This window comes from Leopardus geoffroyi, chromosome D2 (genome assembly GCF_018350155.1).
Source record: "Leopardus geoffroyi isolate Oge1 chromosome D2, O.geoffroyi_Oge1_pat1.0, whole genome shotgun sequence".
In the NCBI taxonomy this organism is placed as follows: domain Eukaryota; kingdom Metazoa; phylum Chordata; class Mammalia; order Carnivora; family Felidae; genus Leopardus; species Leopardus geoffroyi.
The window spans coordinates 35,676,986-35,689,155 of NC_059334.1; the positions used below are offsets into that span (position 1 = coordinate 35,676,986).

Genomic DNA, 12,170 nt, shown 5'->3' on the forward strand with positions numbered 1-12,170 from the left:
CACACTGAGCAGTATAAATGTAGTTGTCAGTAATTCTGGCCTGAGGTGGCCACTGGCAGCTGTTTTGGGGGAGGGAGGAGTGGTTAAATGAGCCCCTGGATTCATAATCGTCTAGCACAGTCAGCTTGCGAATTTTGCAGGATGCTTGGTTTTCAGTTCAAGTTATTTCTAGGTTAACTTCTTAATTGAGCTGTTTAGCTCAGCAGAGGACTTGAGATACCACAGATAAGAGACAGGTTTAGGAGTAAGCATTAAGTATCTCTGGCTGTGTTTCTGTTATCCTTTCCAGTCCCACTTAACTGAAGAGCCAGGATTTCTCAAAGGACAAGTAACTTTAGAGGGAAGTATCAAGGGGAAAGCAACACATTCCCTTTCCTTGCCATGCCCGTTAGAGAACTATGTTTGTTAAGAAAAGAATCTCAAAAAACACATCAAGATGTTGGCTAAAGATGTTTCTTCTGTGTTTGCCAGCTCCTGGGGTTACAGGAGTACAAGTTTTAGGCAAATAAGGCCCATTTCTCTCTAAAGGTGTCTCTTCTTGATGCACTGGAAATCCATGTGGCTAACTCATTAGTGATAGCAAGTGTTAGATGCTCATAAATCTCCCACAATTCATTGGCTGAAGACATCTTAAATGTGGACTTTTTGGCTTTTAGTGTCTTTGGTTGCTTCTTTAGTGAACTTCAGTTTGAGTGTACAGATTTGGGGTCTTGAAACTTGTTTTCAATTAAGACATGGTTTATTTTTATTGCTTGAGATAAAATGCAGTCTGGGGGACTCAAATCTAAGTTACAAAATAATGTGCATCTGGGCAGACCATAGGGGGAAAAAAAAAGAACATAAAGGCTAACTTGTCTGCCAGGATTCTTAAGTTTACTTAGTAACTTCATGGAGAATAAAAACCCCAGCACCTGCATTATAAAAAGAGCACACCTTATAAATGTCCTACTCTTTGAAATACCTAAATGAACTAGGCTGAATTATGAACTAATGGCTTGTAAAAAATTCACCTTGAGCCAGCTACTGAAGATACTAAATAAGAGATAAAGGCTGAGGAAACCCAACACGCTGTTTGTTTGTTTTATCAGTAATGTAGCTCAAAAGTAGCCAAGCCAGTGGTGGATGGGGAACTTTCCCTGTGTTTTGTTTCCCTGAGCTGAGCCTGCAAATGCCAAGATTTAATCTAAAGAGGTTTGTGTTTTAAAAACTAACAACCAAGTAATAAAACACCTATAAAAGGGGTTTATAATGGAACTGGTGACAGTTTTGAGTGTAGTATTACAACTCTTCTGCTCCCCTCTCCCTTTTTCTATTCTTTCATCCAACTCCGTGCCCTTTGTCTTAGCTCCTTTCTCACCTTGTTGTCAAGAAGCATGTAAGTAGGGGCAGCTCACACCCCAGAGGTGCAAGCATCTTTAAAAAGTGAAGTGTGTATTGTGCTCTGCATTTGATGACAGGGTTGTGCTGCTTGTTTTGTCTGAGATAAGTTGCTCTAACAAAGTACCTACCTAGTTTGCACAGTGGTTTTGAATGGGAAGTTGGAGATGCTGCTGCAGTGTCAGTGGCATGAGGATGTTGGGAGTCAACCAGGGCAGGAGGCCCGGGGCCTCTCCCTGGCACCCTGCCTCACCCTGATCTGCCAGAGCCCAAGATCTGCCTGACTCCAGGGACAGACTTCAGTCAACAGGTGGTTTTCCACCCAGGCCATCAAGCCTGAAACTTGGTTCTTTTACAAAGCCAAAGTTCTCCCCCTCCGGAAGAAATGGCGCCTCAGAAGGGAAACTTCATACTCAAACTCTGTAGGAGCCATTTCTCGAGGCTACTTTTCTTATTTTCCGAAGTCGCCCCTGCCAGCATCCCATCCATCCTCAGGAATAGCGAGGGACGGTCTTTTCGGTCTGGAGGGCGCTGGGAGGCACGAGGGCAGCGTGAGAGTGGCCTCGTCTGGGCGGCCAGAGGAGCCCCGGCCTCCCTCGTGTGGGCCTCAGGAACTCGGGGGGCCCAGGGGAAGCCTGGAAAACCGAACTTAGCCATCAGCCTTCGTTCGAACGTTGGCTAGAGGGGGAAGGGCCCCCCAGCGGTCTTTCCCCGACTCCCCCCCGCCCCCAGCACCTCTGCCATCCCTCTGCACCGCCTAAGAAAGCACTCAAAACGCAGCTGAGCTCTACAGCTCATCTCAGGCTGGGAGAGGGCATCTTGAGGGGGCAGTTTCCCCCTCCAGCCCACGTCTGACATCCCCACTCCCACCCAAGGATGCTGCCGCCGTGCCCTGTCCGCGGTCGCTGAATGTCACTGCTCCCTCTTCCTCCTGATCAGGGTAGACACAGCTCCCGAGGCATCTCCCACCCCAAAACTGCCGCGATCACCCGAGGGTGTAAGGCCCGGGCGGAGGACGAAGTTTGGGGCCCACAGCAGCGGGAGGGGGGACGCGTTGGCGAGGACCGCACCTCTCAGTCCCAGCCCTGGCGGGCACACTCCCCGCCCCAAACGGCCCAGGCTTCCCCATCCTCCCGCGGACACCGGCATCCCCGCCCTCCCCCGAGGGCGGCGAGCGGAGCCCCCCAGGGCGGAGGCAGGTACCCCCGGGGCGGGGACTGGGGCGGGCGGGGTCCAGGCTGCGCCCCCGGCCGGGCCGGGCGGGCTAGCTGGCGGCGCGGGGGGAGCGGGGCTGGGCGGCGCTGCCTCGGGCTCTGTGCGCTGCAGCCCGGAGCCGAGGAGGAGGAGGCGGAGGAGGAGAAGGAGGCGGCGGCGGTGGGTCCCGGGCGGGGGGAGCGCGGCGCTGCGGACCCGGGCGGCTGGCAAAGGACGAGGCGGAGGCTGAGGAAGGCAGCGGGGAGACCCGGGCTGCAGCAACAAAGGGCAGCAAGCGATTGGCCGGGCTGCAGGCGAGGTTAGCCGGGGACCGGGGTGGCTGGAGGCAGCGGCGAACGGTGCACGTGCTTGCAGACACGGGCTAGTGTGGAGCCGGGGGGTGCACGCCCGGCGGGTAGGGGCTTGCTCCCCCTCGGCATGGGATGGCGAGTAGGCTGCAGCGACATCGCTCTGCCTGCACCCGGCCTTGGGCTTGCAGGGTAGGGGTGTGTGGGGGGTAAGGATGCGAGCCAGGGGGCGGGCGAGTAGTCGCCCGGGACGGGACGGGAGAGGGTGGAGGAGGGGGCGGGATGGAACGCTCCGGGCGGCGCGCCCGTCCGCGCGCTCCACCGCGGGAGCTGGTGACTGAGAACCTCGAATTTTAACTTCGCGTGCCCGCCCGCGCGCGCCCGCCCGCTCCCACCCCTAAATCCTGCGGCCGCCGCCAGCGATCAGCTCTCACACAAACTTTAGCTGCGGGCTAGGGGATTTGGGGTTGAGTGGGGGAGGGGAGAGGGAAAAGGCCCTCTGATTGGCGTTGTATGCAGCCAATAAGGCCAAGCGCCTCTTCTGCCAGTAGACCCAATCCATTTCTAGAGGTTGAGGGGGTGGGTAGGTGGAAGTAGAGGTGGCGCGGTGTCTGGGAGAGAGAAAAAGGGCTAGACCAATAGGTGCCCAGAAGAGGCGGGCCCAGCAGTCTGTTGATTGGTACTGGCAGTGGACCCACCCCCGGGGTGGTTCCGGAGGGGGGGATGATGGGTCGAGGGGTGTGTCTATGCGGAGGCGAGATGACCGGCAGGAACCTGCCCCAATGGGCTGCAGGGTGGTTAGTGTGTGGGTGACGGACAGACCCGCAGGCCAACGGGTGGCCATAAGTGTCTCTGGTCTCCTCCAATGGAGCAGCGCCGGGGCGGGGCCGCGGCTCGGGTTTAATGAGACTCCATTGGGCTGTAATCAGTGTCATGTCGGATTCATGTCAACGACAACAACAGGGGGACACAAAATGGCGGCGGCTTAGCTCCTACCCCTGGCGGCGGAGGCAACGGTGGCGGAGGCGACGGCACCTCCTCCAGGCGGCAGCCGCGGCTTCTTTCTCAGGCAGCGGCAGCGCCCCCGGCAGGCGCGGTGGCGGTGGCGCGCGGCCAGGTCTGTCACCCACCCCGCGCATTCCCAGGGGGAGGAGACTGGGCGGGAGGGGGGGCGGAAGGTGGGGGAGATCGGGAGCTTGTGACGCCCCTCCCACAGGCCTCTGCGCGAGGGTCACCGCGGGGCCGCTCGGGGTCAGGCTGCCCCTGAGCGTGACGGTAGGGGGCGGGGGGAAAAGGGAGGAGGGACAGGCCCCGCCCCTCAGCGGGGCCTCCAGGGCAGTGGGCGGGGCTCGAGGGTGGAGGGGGCGGGGTCATATCTGGGTGGGGGCGGGGCTCGGGTGGTCGGAAGCGAGGGTTTGGAGGGGTTTTCTGAGTGGGAGTGACCTGGTAGGAATGGTGGGGGGGTGGGGCAGTGAGTGTCTGGGCAAGACTGGTGAGGGGGTGGCGGGTGGGAGGAGAAACTGGAGGTGTGCAAGCAGGTGTAAAGTGAGAGTAGGGAGTGGTGCAACATTGGAGATGTGGAAGGGGGACCGAGGGCTATGTGAGGGCAGGTGAAATGATGCAAAAGGATGGGATTGCAGTTATCTGAGGACAGTAAGAATAGGTTTGGGTGTGGTGGATGTGGAGTGGAGTTGAGAGAGCAGTAAAGAGTAGATATCGGATTGGGGAAGTATTGGGGAAAAGTGAGGAGCAAGTACAGTCGCTGTAGTGAAGCAGGTATCTGGGTATATTGGCATATTGGTATTGTAAAGGAGGTTTGGGGTCTATGAAGCATTAAAAAACATGGAAGAATGGTATGGATATGCTTGTGAGAGTCTTGAACGATAAGACAGCAGAGCAGAACTTGCATAATATATCTGTAGTAGATCTTAGGAAGATGGGGGGATTCAGGGGGTTGAGAAAAGGCGGCAGGTGTGAAAAAAAAATGGGTGGGGCTGGGCAGTGGATCTAGGTGAATGTGATTTGGTGGACTAAACCAGGATTGGGGATAGGGCAAAGAAAGGTGTTAGTTTGGGAGACCAGGTTGTTGACAGGCTGAATTTCTTGGGTGAAACTTGAGCTGGAGTCTTGAGGTAGGGCAGGGTGTCTATTTCAGGGGGACACCTTAGTACTACCTTGGGAAAGACATTGTGTCTTTTGAATGTACAAGTACTAAAGTACTTGGTATGGCAAGAGTATGGGCAGAGTGCAGGAAATTAGTTGTGGGAGACGAGGGGCAAAGGCAGAGGGACTAGATTGCAAGTGGTTTCCTGTGCTCCATGAAGGTGTTTAAGCTCTGCAATTGGGAGAAGGTGTTAGGATGTGATAGAGTATTGCACAGAAGTTGTGAGAGAATAGTGATAAAGAATGAAAGATGTGGAAAATAGGTAATGAGAACCAGTGAACCAAGTATCAAGTATGTTTGGGGTGGAGGTACTAAGAAATTCAAAGTAAAGAGTATAGAAAGACTCTTCGGAATATGGACAGGAGGTGAAAGTAGCAAATGGGAATTAATTATGCTAGGATAATGTTAGTTTTGTGTTGCTCCAAAAAAGTTATCATTATTATTTTGGTATAAATGTGAGTAAAGTACATTCTTCCTGTCTTGTGTACCCTAGATTTTCTGGGATAGCCCTGAAATAACACACTCCCATTTTTACATAAATTCTTCACACATGTATCAAAATGAATTGGGGCAATCTTTTTATGTTTTTAAGAAGGATAGGAAAATATTGCATATTTCAGTAAGTGATAAGATTTTTACCTGACAACTTCTACTTAGGGTTGAAGGTTGGGGAGCTGAAATGATGATTTAAAAAAAAAAAAAAAGGGAAGATAAAGGAAGGTTGTAACGTTAAAGGAGGAACTTAGGGGAATGACTGGTCGGTGCTGATGACATGGTCAGTTGAAGTTTTGCCTACGAGCTACACTCAGGCCTCTGAGTAAAGTGGGTGTTATGTCATTGCCGTTATGCCAGATGTTTATCTCATGTACTTTTTGTGAAGATAAGATGGCAACTGTCAGATGTAAGGCATAATGTGAATGAAAAGTAAAATAGGGTGAGTGTTGGAAGGTAGCTGAGGAATTTTAATAAGTAATTTTAATGGACTTCAAAAAACTTCATGGGTTTTTACATACCAGTTAGAAGAATCCTTAACCAACTGGTCTGGCTTTATTAAATGCCAGGATTCTTAACAGGTGACTTTTCAGTCTCTTAGATCGTTTTCCTCAAAATACCTTCAGTTTTCCACATGCGTATACTTGCTTGTATTTGTATAAAGTGAGCAGGAAGGAAATTGTTTAATGAAAGTGGGGATGTGTGAGCTATAGTGATCAGTCTTTGGTTGCAGAATGGTAATGATGCATGGATGGGAGAAGTGTGATGAAGGGATGTTTTTCTTCTCTTATAATGCTTGAATCTGCATTTCCAAAGCACCTTACAGCACCTTTTTGTAGGACTCACAATCTTGCACAATTTGTTTTTTTTTTTTTTTTTTTAAATCATCCATTCTACTGTTGCTGGATATTTGAGTTTTTTTTTAAAAATGTAGTTTATTGTCAAATTGGTTTCCATATGACACCCAGTGCTCATTCCAACAAGTGCCCTTCTCAAAGCCCATCACCCACTTTCCCCTCTCCCCCGCCTCCCATCAACCCTCAGTTTGTTCTCAGTATTTAAGAGTCTCTTATGGTTTGCCTCCCTCCCTCTCTGTAACTTTTTCCCCCTTCACTTCCCCCATGGTCTTATGTTAAGTTTCTCAAGATCCACGTATGAGTGAAAACAATATGGTATCTGTCTTTCTCTGACTGACTTATTTCACTTAGCATAATACCCTCCAGTTCCATCCACATTGTTGCAAGTGGCAAGATTTCATTCTTTCTCATTGTCAAGTAGTATTCCATTGTATATATAAACCACATTTTCTTTATCTGTTCATCAGTTGATGGACTTTAGGCTCTTTCCATAATTTGGCTATTGTTGAAAGTGCTGCTATAAACATTGGGGTACATGGGCCCCTATGCATTAGCACTCCTGTATCTCTTGGGTAAATTCCTAGCAATGCTATTGCTGGGTCATAGGGTAGTTCTATTTTTAATTTTTTGAGGAACCTCCATACTGTTTTCCAGAGCGGCTGCACCAGTTTGCATTCCCACCAACAGTGCAAGAGGGTTCCCGTTTCTCCACATCCTTGCCAGCATCTATAGTCTCCTGACTTGTTCATTTTAGCCACTCTGACTGGCGTGAGGTGGACTGGCGTCAGAGTGGACTCACAATCTTGCACAATTTTTTTTTAAATCATCTATTCTGTTGCTGGGTATTTGAGTTTTTTCCACTTTGGGGAAATTGTGTACAAAGCTGCTATGAGTGTTCTTGTACTGTCATGTGGGTACACGTGTGCATATGTTTCTCTAAGGTGTACACCTGGGAATGGAATTGCTGGTACATAGACAGGGTGACCATTTATCCTAGCTTATGCCTGTTGTCACAGTGTATAACCCCTTTAATTCACAAAAGTATCTGGATGATGAGTTGTATGATCACTCTAGTCATGAGGTATGCTTGTCTTCAACTTGACTAGGTACCAGACTGTTTTACAAAGTGGTGTACCAGACCACAATCCTTCCTATGGTATGTGAGAATTCCCATTGCTTCTTGTCCTCTCCAGAACTCCGATTCATAGCTTTTCAAATTAGCCAATCTGAATTGCATTTGACTGGTTAGTAATCAGGTTGAGTGGCTTTTCATATGTTTATTGGCCACTTGGATTTCCTTGTTTGTAAAATTCCTGTTCAGTTCTGCCCCGTATTTATTTATTTTTTAAACTGGACCTTGTGTCTTTTACTGGTATTTCAAAGTTCTTTATTTACTCTAGATACCGATCCTTTGCATATGTATGTTGCAAACGTCTACTTCCATATTGTGGTTTGCCTTTTCACTCTCTTTATGGTGTCTTTTAATGAACAGAAGTTCTTCATTTTAATGGAGTCAAATTTATTGGTGTTTTCTTTATGGTTAGTGCTTTTTGTGTCCTGTTTTAAGACTCTTTTCCCACCCTTAGGTCAAGAAGATATTCTTGTATTATTTTCTAAAATTTTGATTGACCTTAAAAGATCTATGATTATGAGTAAAATACACTGTTCTTGACCCCATCCTTGCCATTACAAATCTATTTTTGGTTTGGCCACTTTCTTCTGCTCTGTCTTGAATTTTTACTTGTGCTGACTTCCCCTGTCTCTTTGGAGAAAATGGTCATATAGACAGAAATTCAGCTAGATTAGATTTCACAGGTCTCCAGCTGACTTGTATTGCAAGCTTGCATTTTATTGTGTTCCTGCTATATGTCTGCCACCATCCTTGGTTCTTTCATATTTGTTATCTCAACTATTCCTCTTAACAGTTCTGCAAAACAGAGATGTATAATCTTTTTCATGGAGGAGAAAACGGAGACTTAGATTGATTGACGTGTCCGATATCCCACAGTTTAGGTAGCTGGCAAAGTGGGGACTTGATCCCTGAACTCTCTAGGTATGTCCCATCCCAGCATACCTCCTTGTTGAATAAGATTTCAGATGCCTATTTGATAATATCCAAAATCAAGGAGAGTAACTTTCTTACCTATAATGTAACATGTCCCAATTAAAGCACATGTAGTTACTGTGAAACTCAATAAAATTATTGGCCTCTCTGTGTATATTAAAGTAAGTAAAGTTAGGGGCACCTGGGTGGCTCAGTTGGTTGAATGTCCGACTTCAGCTCAGGTCATGATCTCCTGGTTTGTGGGTTTGAGCCCCATGTTGGGCTTTGCACTAACAGCGCAGAGCCTGTTTTCAATTCTCTCTCTCCCTCTCTCTCTGCCCCTCCCCTGCCCATGCTCGTGCACGCACGCACTCTCTCTCAAAAATAAATAAATGTTAAAACAAATTTTTAGAAAGTAAGTAAAGCTAGAGTAGTCAGTGGACCTTAAGGGGTCCTGGGATAGGTGATAGAGGTCCTGTAAACCCTTGAAATTGTATGCAAATGTCTGTATGTATATGGGTTCATTTTTAAAAATAGATCTTTAATTTTCTTGAGGTTCTCAAGGGGGAACCCTAATTTGTTTTCAGGCTGTACAGGATATCCTGTTTGAAGACATTTGTAATAAAGTTAATGCAGTATTCTCCAATGATGTGTATTTTCAAAATAATCTTTTAAAAATTCGGAGTTTTTTTCCCCAATACATTATTCTCAGTCTTTGTCATTAAAACCTAGTTAAAGCTAATTTACAATTAGGAAGAAATCCAGGATTGAATAGGAATTTTTAAATGCCAAAAAAAGACCTTCTAAATTTAGTTGATTATTTCTTAAATGAGAGTGCTTAGTTATAATATCATCATTACTAATCAGTGTACCCTGGCTCCAAAGGCCTGATGACTTCAAATGACTTTTCATCTTGTCTCTAAAATCCTCTGTTTTACAAGGGATCAAATTTCCTGTGAGGTTCCTAACAGTGTGATTAAAGTTTAGAGACTGAAACTATTGAGCGCTTAAATGTAGGAATAACTATGCAAGCCTAATTCTCGGGCTTCACCAGGAGATTTGGGGCATGTCTCTACTAATTTGTGATGATGATGCTGAAACTAATCTTTGCTAGGGATTATGGAAGCCATAATAGTTTATTGATGGTTCAGTTATTGTTTGTTGAAGCAGATATACACAATTATAGTTTAATGACATAACAAGGATATTGTCAACTAGGAGAGCATGACATGAAAAATTAAACTTCCAATTAATATAATATGTATTAGTTGAAATGATAATTTTCATGGTGATTTAGCCTCTTAGAAATCCTTGGAAAACATTATTAGCTTGTGAATTGGAAACTCTCTCTGTTAATGAGTAGTGAGAAAGAATTTAGTATTATTCCAAAAAAAAGGGGGGAATTTAATATTCATTTCAATTAACAGTTATTGAGTGCCTACTCTGGGCTTGCTGCTGAGTTAGACTCTTAAGTTGAACAAGATTGTTGTTGGGAGAGATGAAATACTGGTTGCTTTTGTTTGTTCAGTCATCCTTCACTCCAGTCTATACTGGATGGATATTATTGCCAGAGTGATTCAAACATTCAACAAATTTGTGCATGTGTGGGTGCACTTCACTATGCCGTACTGTGTCACTACTCCTGCGTTAGCTTCCTATTACTTCATATGTCATGTTCACACACCTCAGCCTGGCTTTTGTTACATCCAGCTTTATTTCTTACTTCTCTTCAACACATACTGGCTCTAGGCATGCATATGGGCTCAGCGTCCCTTTTATTAGGCAGTTCATTCTTAGCTCCTGTGCCTTCTGCTAGATTCCCTTTATTCATTCACTGATGCATTCCTTTAACAAATAGGCACTGAACCCCTCTTATGTTCAAGTTGTGGTCCTGGGAAATCTAGGGGCATACAAAGGTGAAATCAAACATGAATCCTATTTTTTTTTTTTTTTAATGTTTATTTATTTGGGGGAGAGACAGAGACAGAGAGACAGAGACAGAGAGACAGGGAGAGAGAGAGAGGCAGAGAGGGGAGGACAGAGAATCTGATGCGGAACTTGAACTCACAAACCTTGAGATCATTACCTGAGCCAAAGTCAGATGCTTAACTGACTGAGCCACCCAGACGCCCCAAACACGAATCCTGTTCTTAAGAATTTCCCAATTCTGGTAAGGGAGAGGAGGTAAGCACATAAATGAGCACAGTACAAAGTAGAAAATGAATGCTAAAATACTAAGATAGCTAAAAGCTTCCTGTTAGACAAAGACATGTAGGGCTTCTGAGAAGGTGTTCATTTTTACTGGACCATGAAGGATTTGAATTTTTACTTCATTTGAGTGAAGAAACTGGGCGGTTATCCAAGTTCCGCCTGGTCTTTCAAGGTCCAGTTTATGTCCCATCCGTCCAAGGGGTGTTTTACTCACTCAGCAAGGTAAAGTTACAGTTGTTTCCAGACTTTTTCCCTTTTGTAATCAGAGGAACCCTTTCAGTGAAGCAAATCTTATGGAGAGACCCATTATAAATGGGACAGTTAAAGTAGAGCTGCTTAGTTGGGTGCAAGGAGTTATGTGGCCTTAGTGTTTAAGCCACAGGGGTACCTGCAGGTGATATCCAAGACACTTACTCACAAGAGATCCAAGGAGTCTAGTTTGAAAGCCAGTGGAGAGACAGGAAAGAGTTTACGTTTTAACATTTGAATTAAAATCCTTCATGACTTAGTGGTCTGAAGTCTTGACCAAGTCATGTCTCAGTTTTCCTTTTGCAAAATGGGGCAACAATGCTACCTTACAGGGTTGTCTTAATGTTTACTGATAATCTGTGTAAAGTGCCTGTTCCACAGTAGGTGTTAGAAAATGCTTAGCATTATAGTTTAGTGCTTTCTTTTTTTTAAGTGATATATTGAGGTGAAATTTACATAATATAAATGTAACCGTTTAAAGCGAACAATTCATTGGCACCTGGGTGGCTTAGTTGGTTAAGCCTCCTACTCTTGATTTTGACTCAAGTCATGAGATCCAGTCCCATATCCAACTTGGGATTCTCTTTCTCCCGCGCTTTCTCTCTCTTTTAAAAGAAAGAAATTGAACAATTCAGTGACAGTACATTCACAGTGTTGTGTGACCACCACCTTTGTCTCGTTCCAAAATATTTTTATCAATCTAAAATAAAATCCCTTACCCGTTAAGCAATTTCTCCTCATTCCTTCACTCCCCGGGCCCTACCAATCTATGTTCTATGTATGGGTTTACCTATTCTGGATGTTCCATATAAATGGAATTATACTATATGACTTTTTGTGTCTGGCTTCTTTTCTAACAAATATCACCATATGGATGCTGTTCGATGTTGTCAGACAGCAGATATTTGTTAACTGAGGACACTATTTTGAGCAACTGTGCCAATAGTCTGTGCTGGATGGTTATAGAAGAAAAAAATTAAGGTCTCTTCAAGCAGTGTATGTTCTGTTTCAGAAGATACTGTTAAGATTTGTGGGTCCTCACTCAGTTACATAACAGGCTATGAAAAAATCCAGGAGCATATAAAAGTGAGAGAGCTAAAAATAACTTAGCAAGTAAGACCCAGGATGACAAAAGAGTAAACTCTATTGTTAATCTTTACTTTAAGCACTGTTTTTGGCTCATCTGTAATCTCATGACTCAAGTATTATGACATTGATTTTGAAACAACACACAGCTTTATTGAAAGCTGTGAGGAGGTTTCACATAATATTTA

General features: G+C 45.7%; 1 protein-coding gene across 6 annotated transcripts in view; it reads left to right on the top strand.

The window, feature by feature from the left end:
• The first annotated feature begins 2,458 nt into the window (after positions 1-2,458).
• KAT6B (lysine acetyltransferase 6B) overlaps positions 2,459-12,170 on the top strand; it is a 191,839-nt gene continuing 182,127 nt past the window's right edge. For 2 of the 6 annotated variants that reach the window (XM_045439680.1, XM_045439683.1), the window contains exon 1: positions 2,778-2,890. The gene's annotated coding sequence lies outside the window, so the exon portion shown is untranslated. Of the gene's footprint in view, positions 2,577-2,777; positions 2,891-3,619; positions 3,997-12,170 lie in introns of those variants that run through there. The other 4 variants (XM_045439678.1, XM_045439681.1, XM_045439679.1 and 1 more) reach the window with 3 other exon arrangements.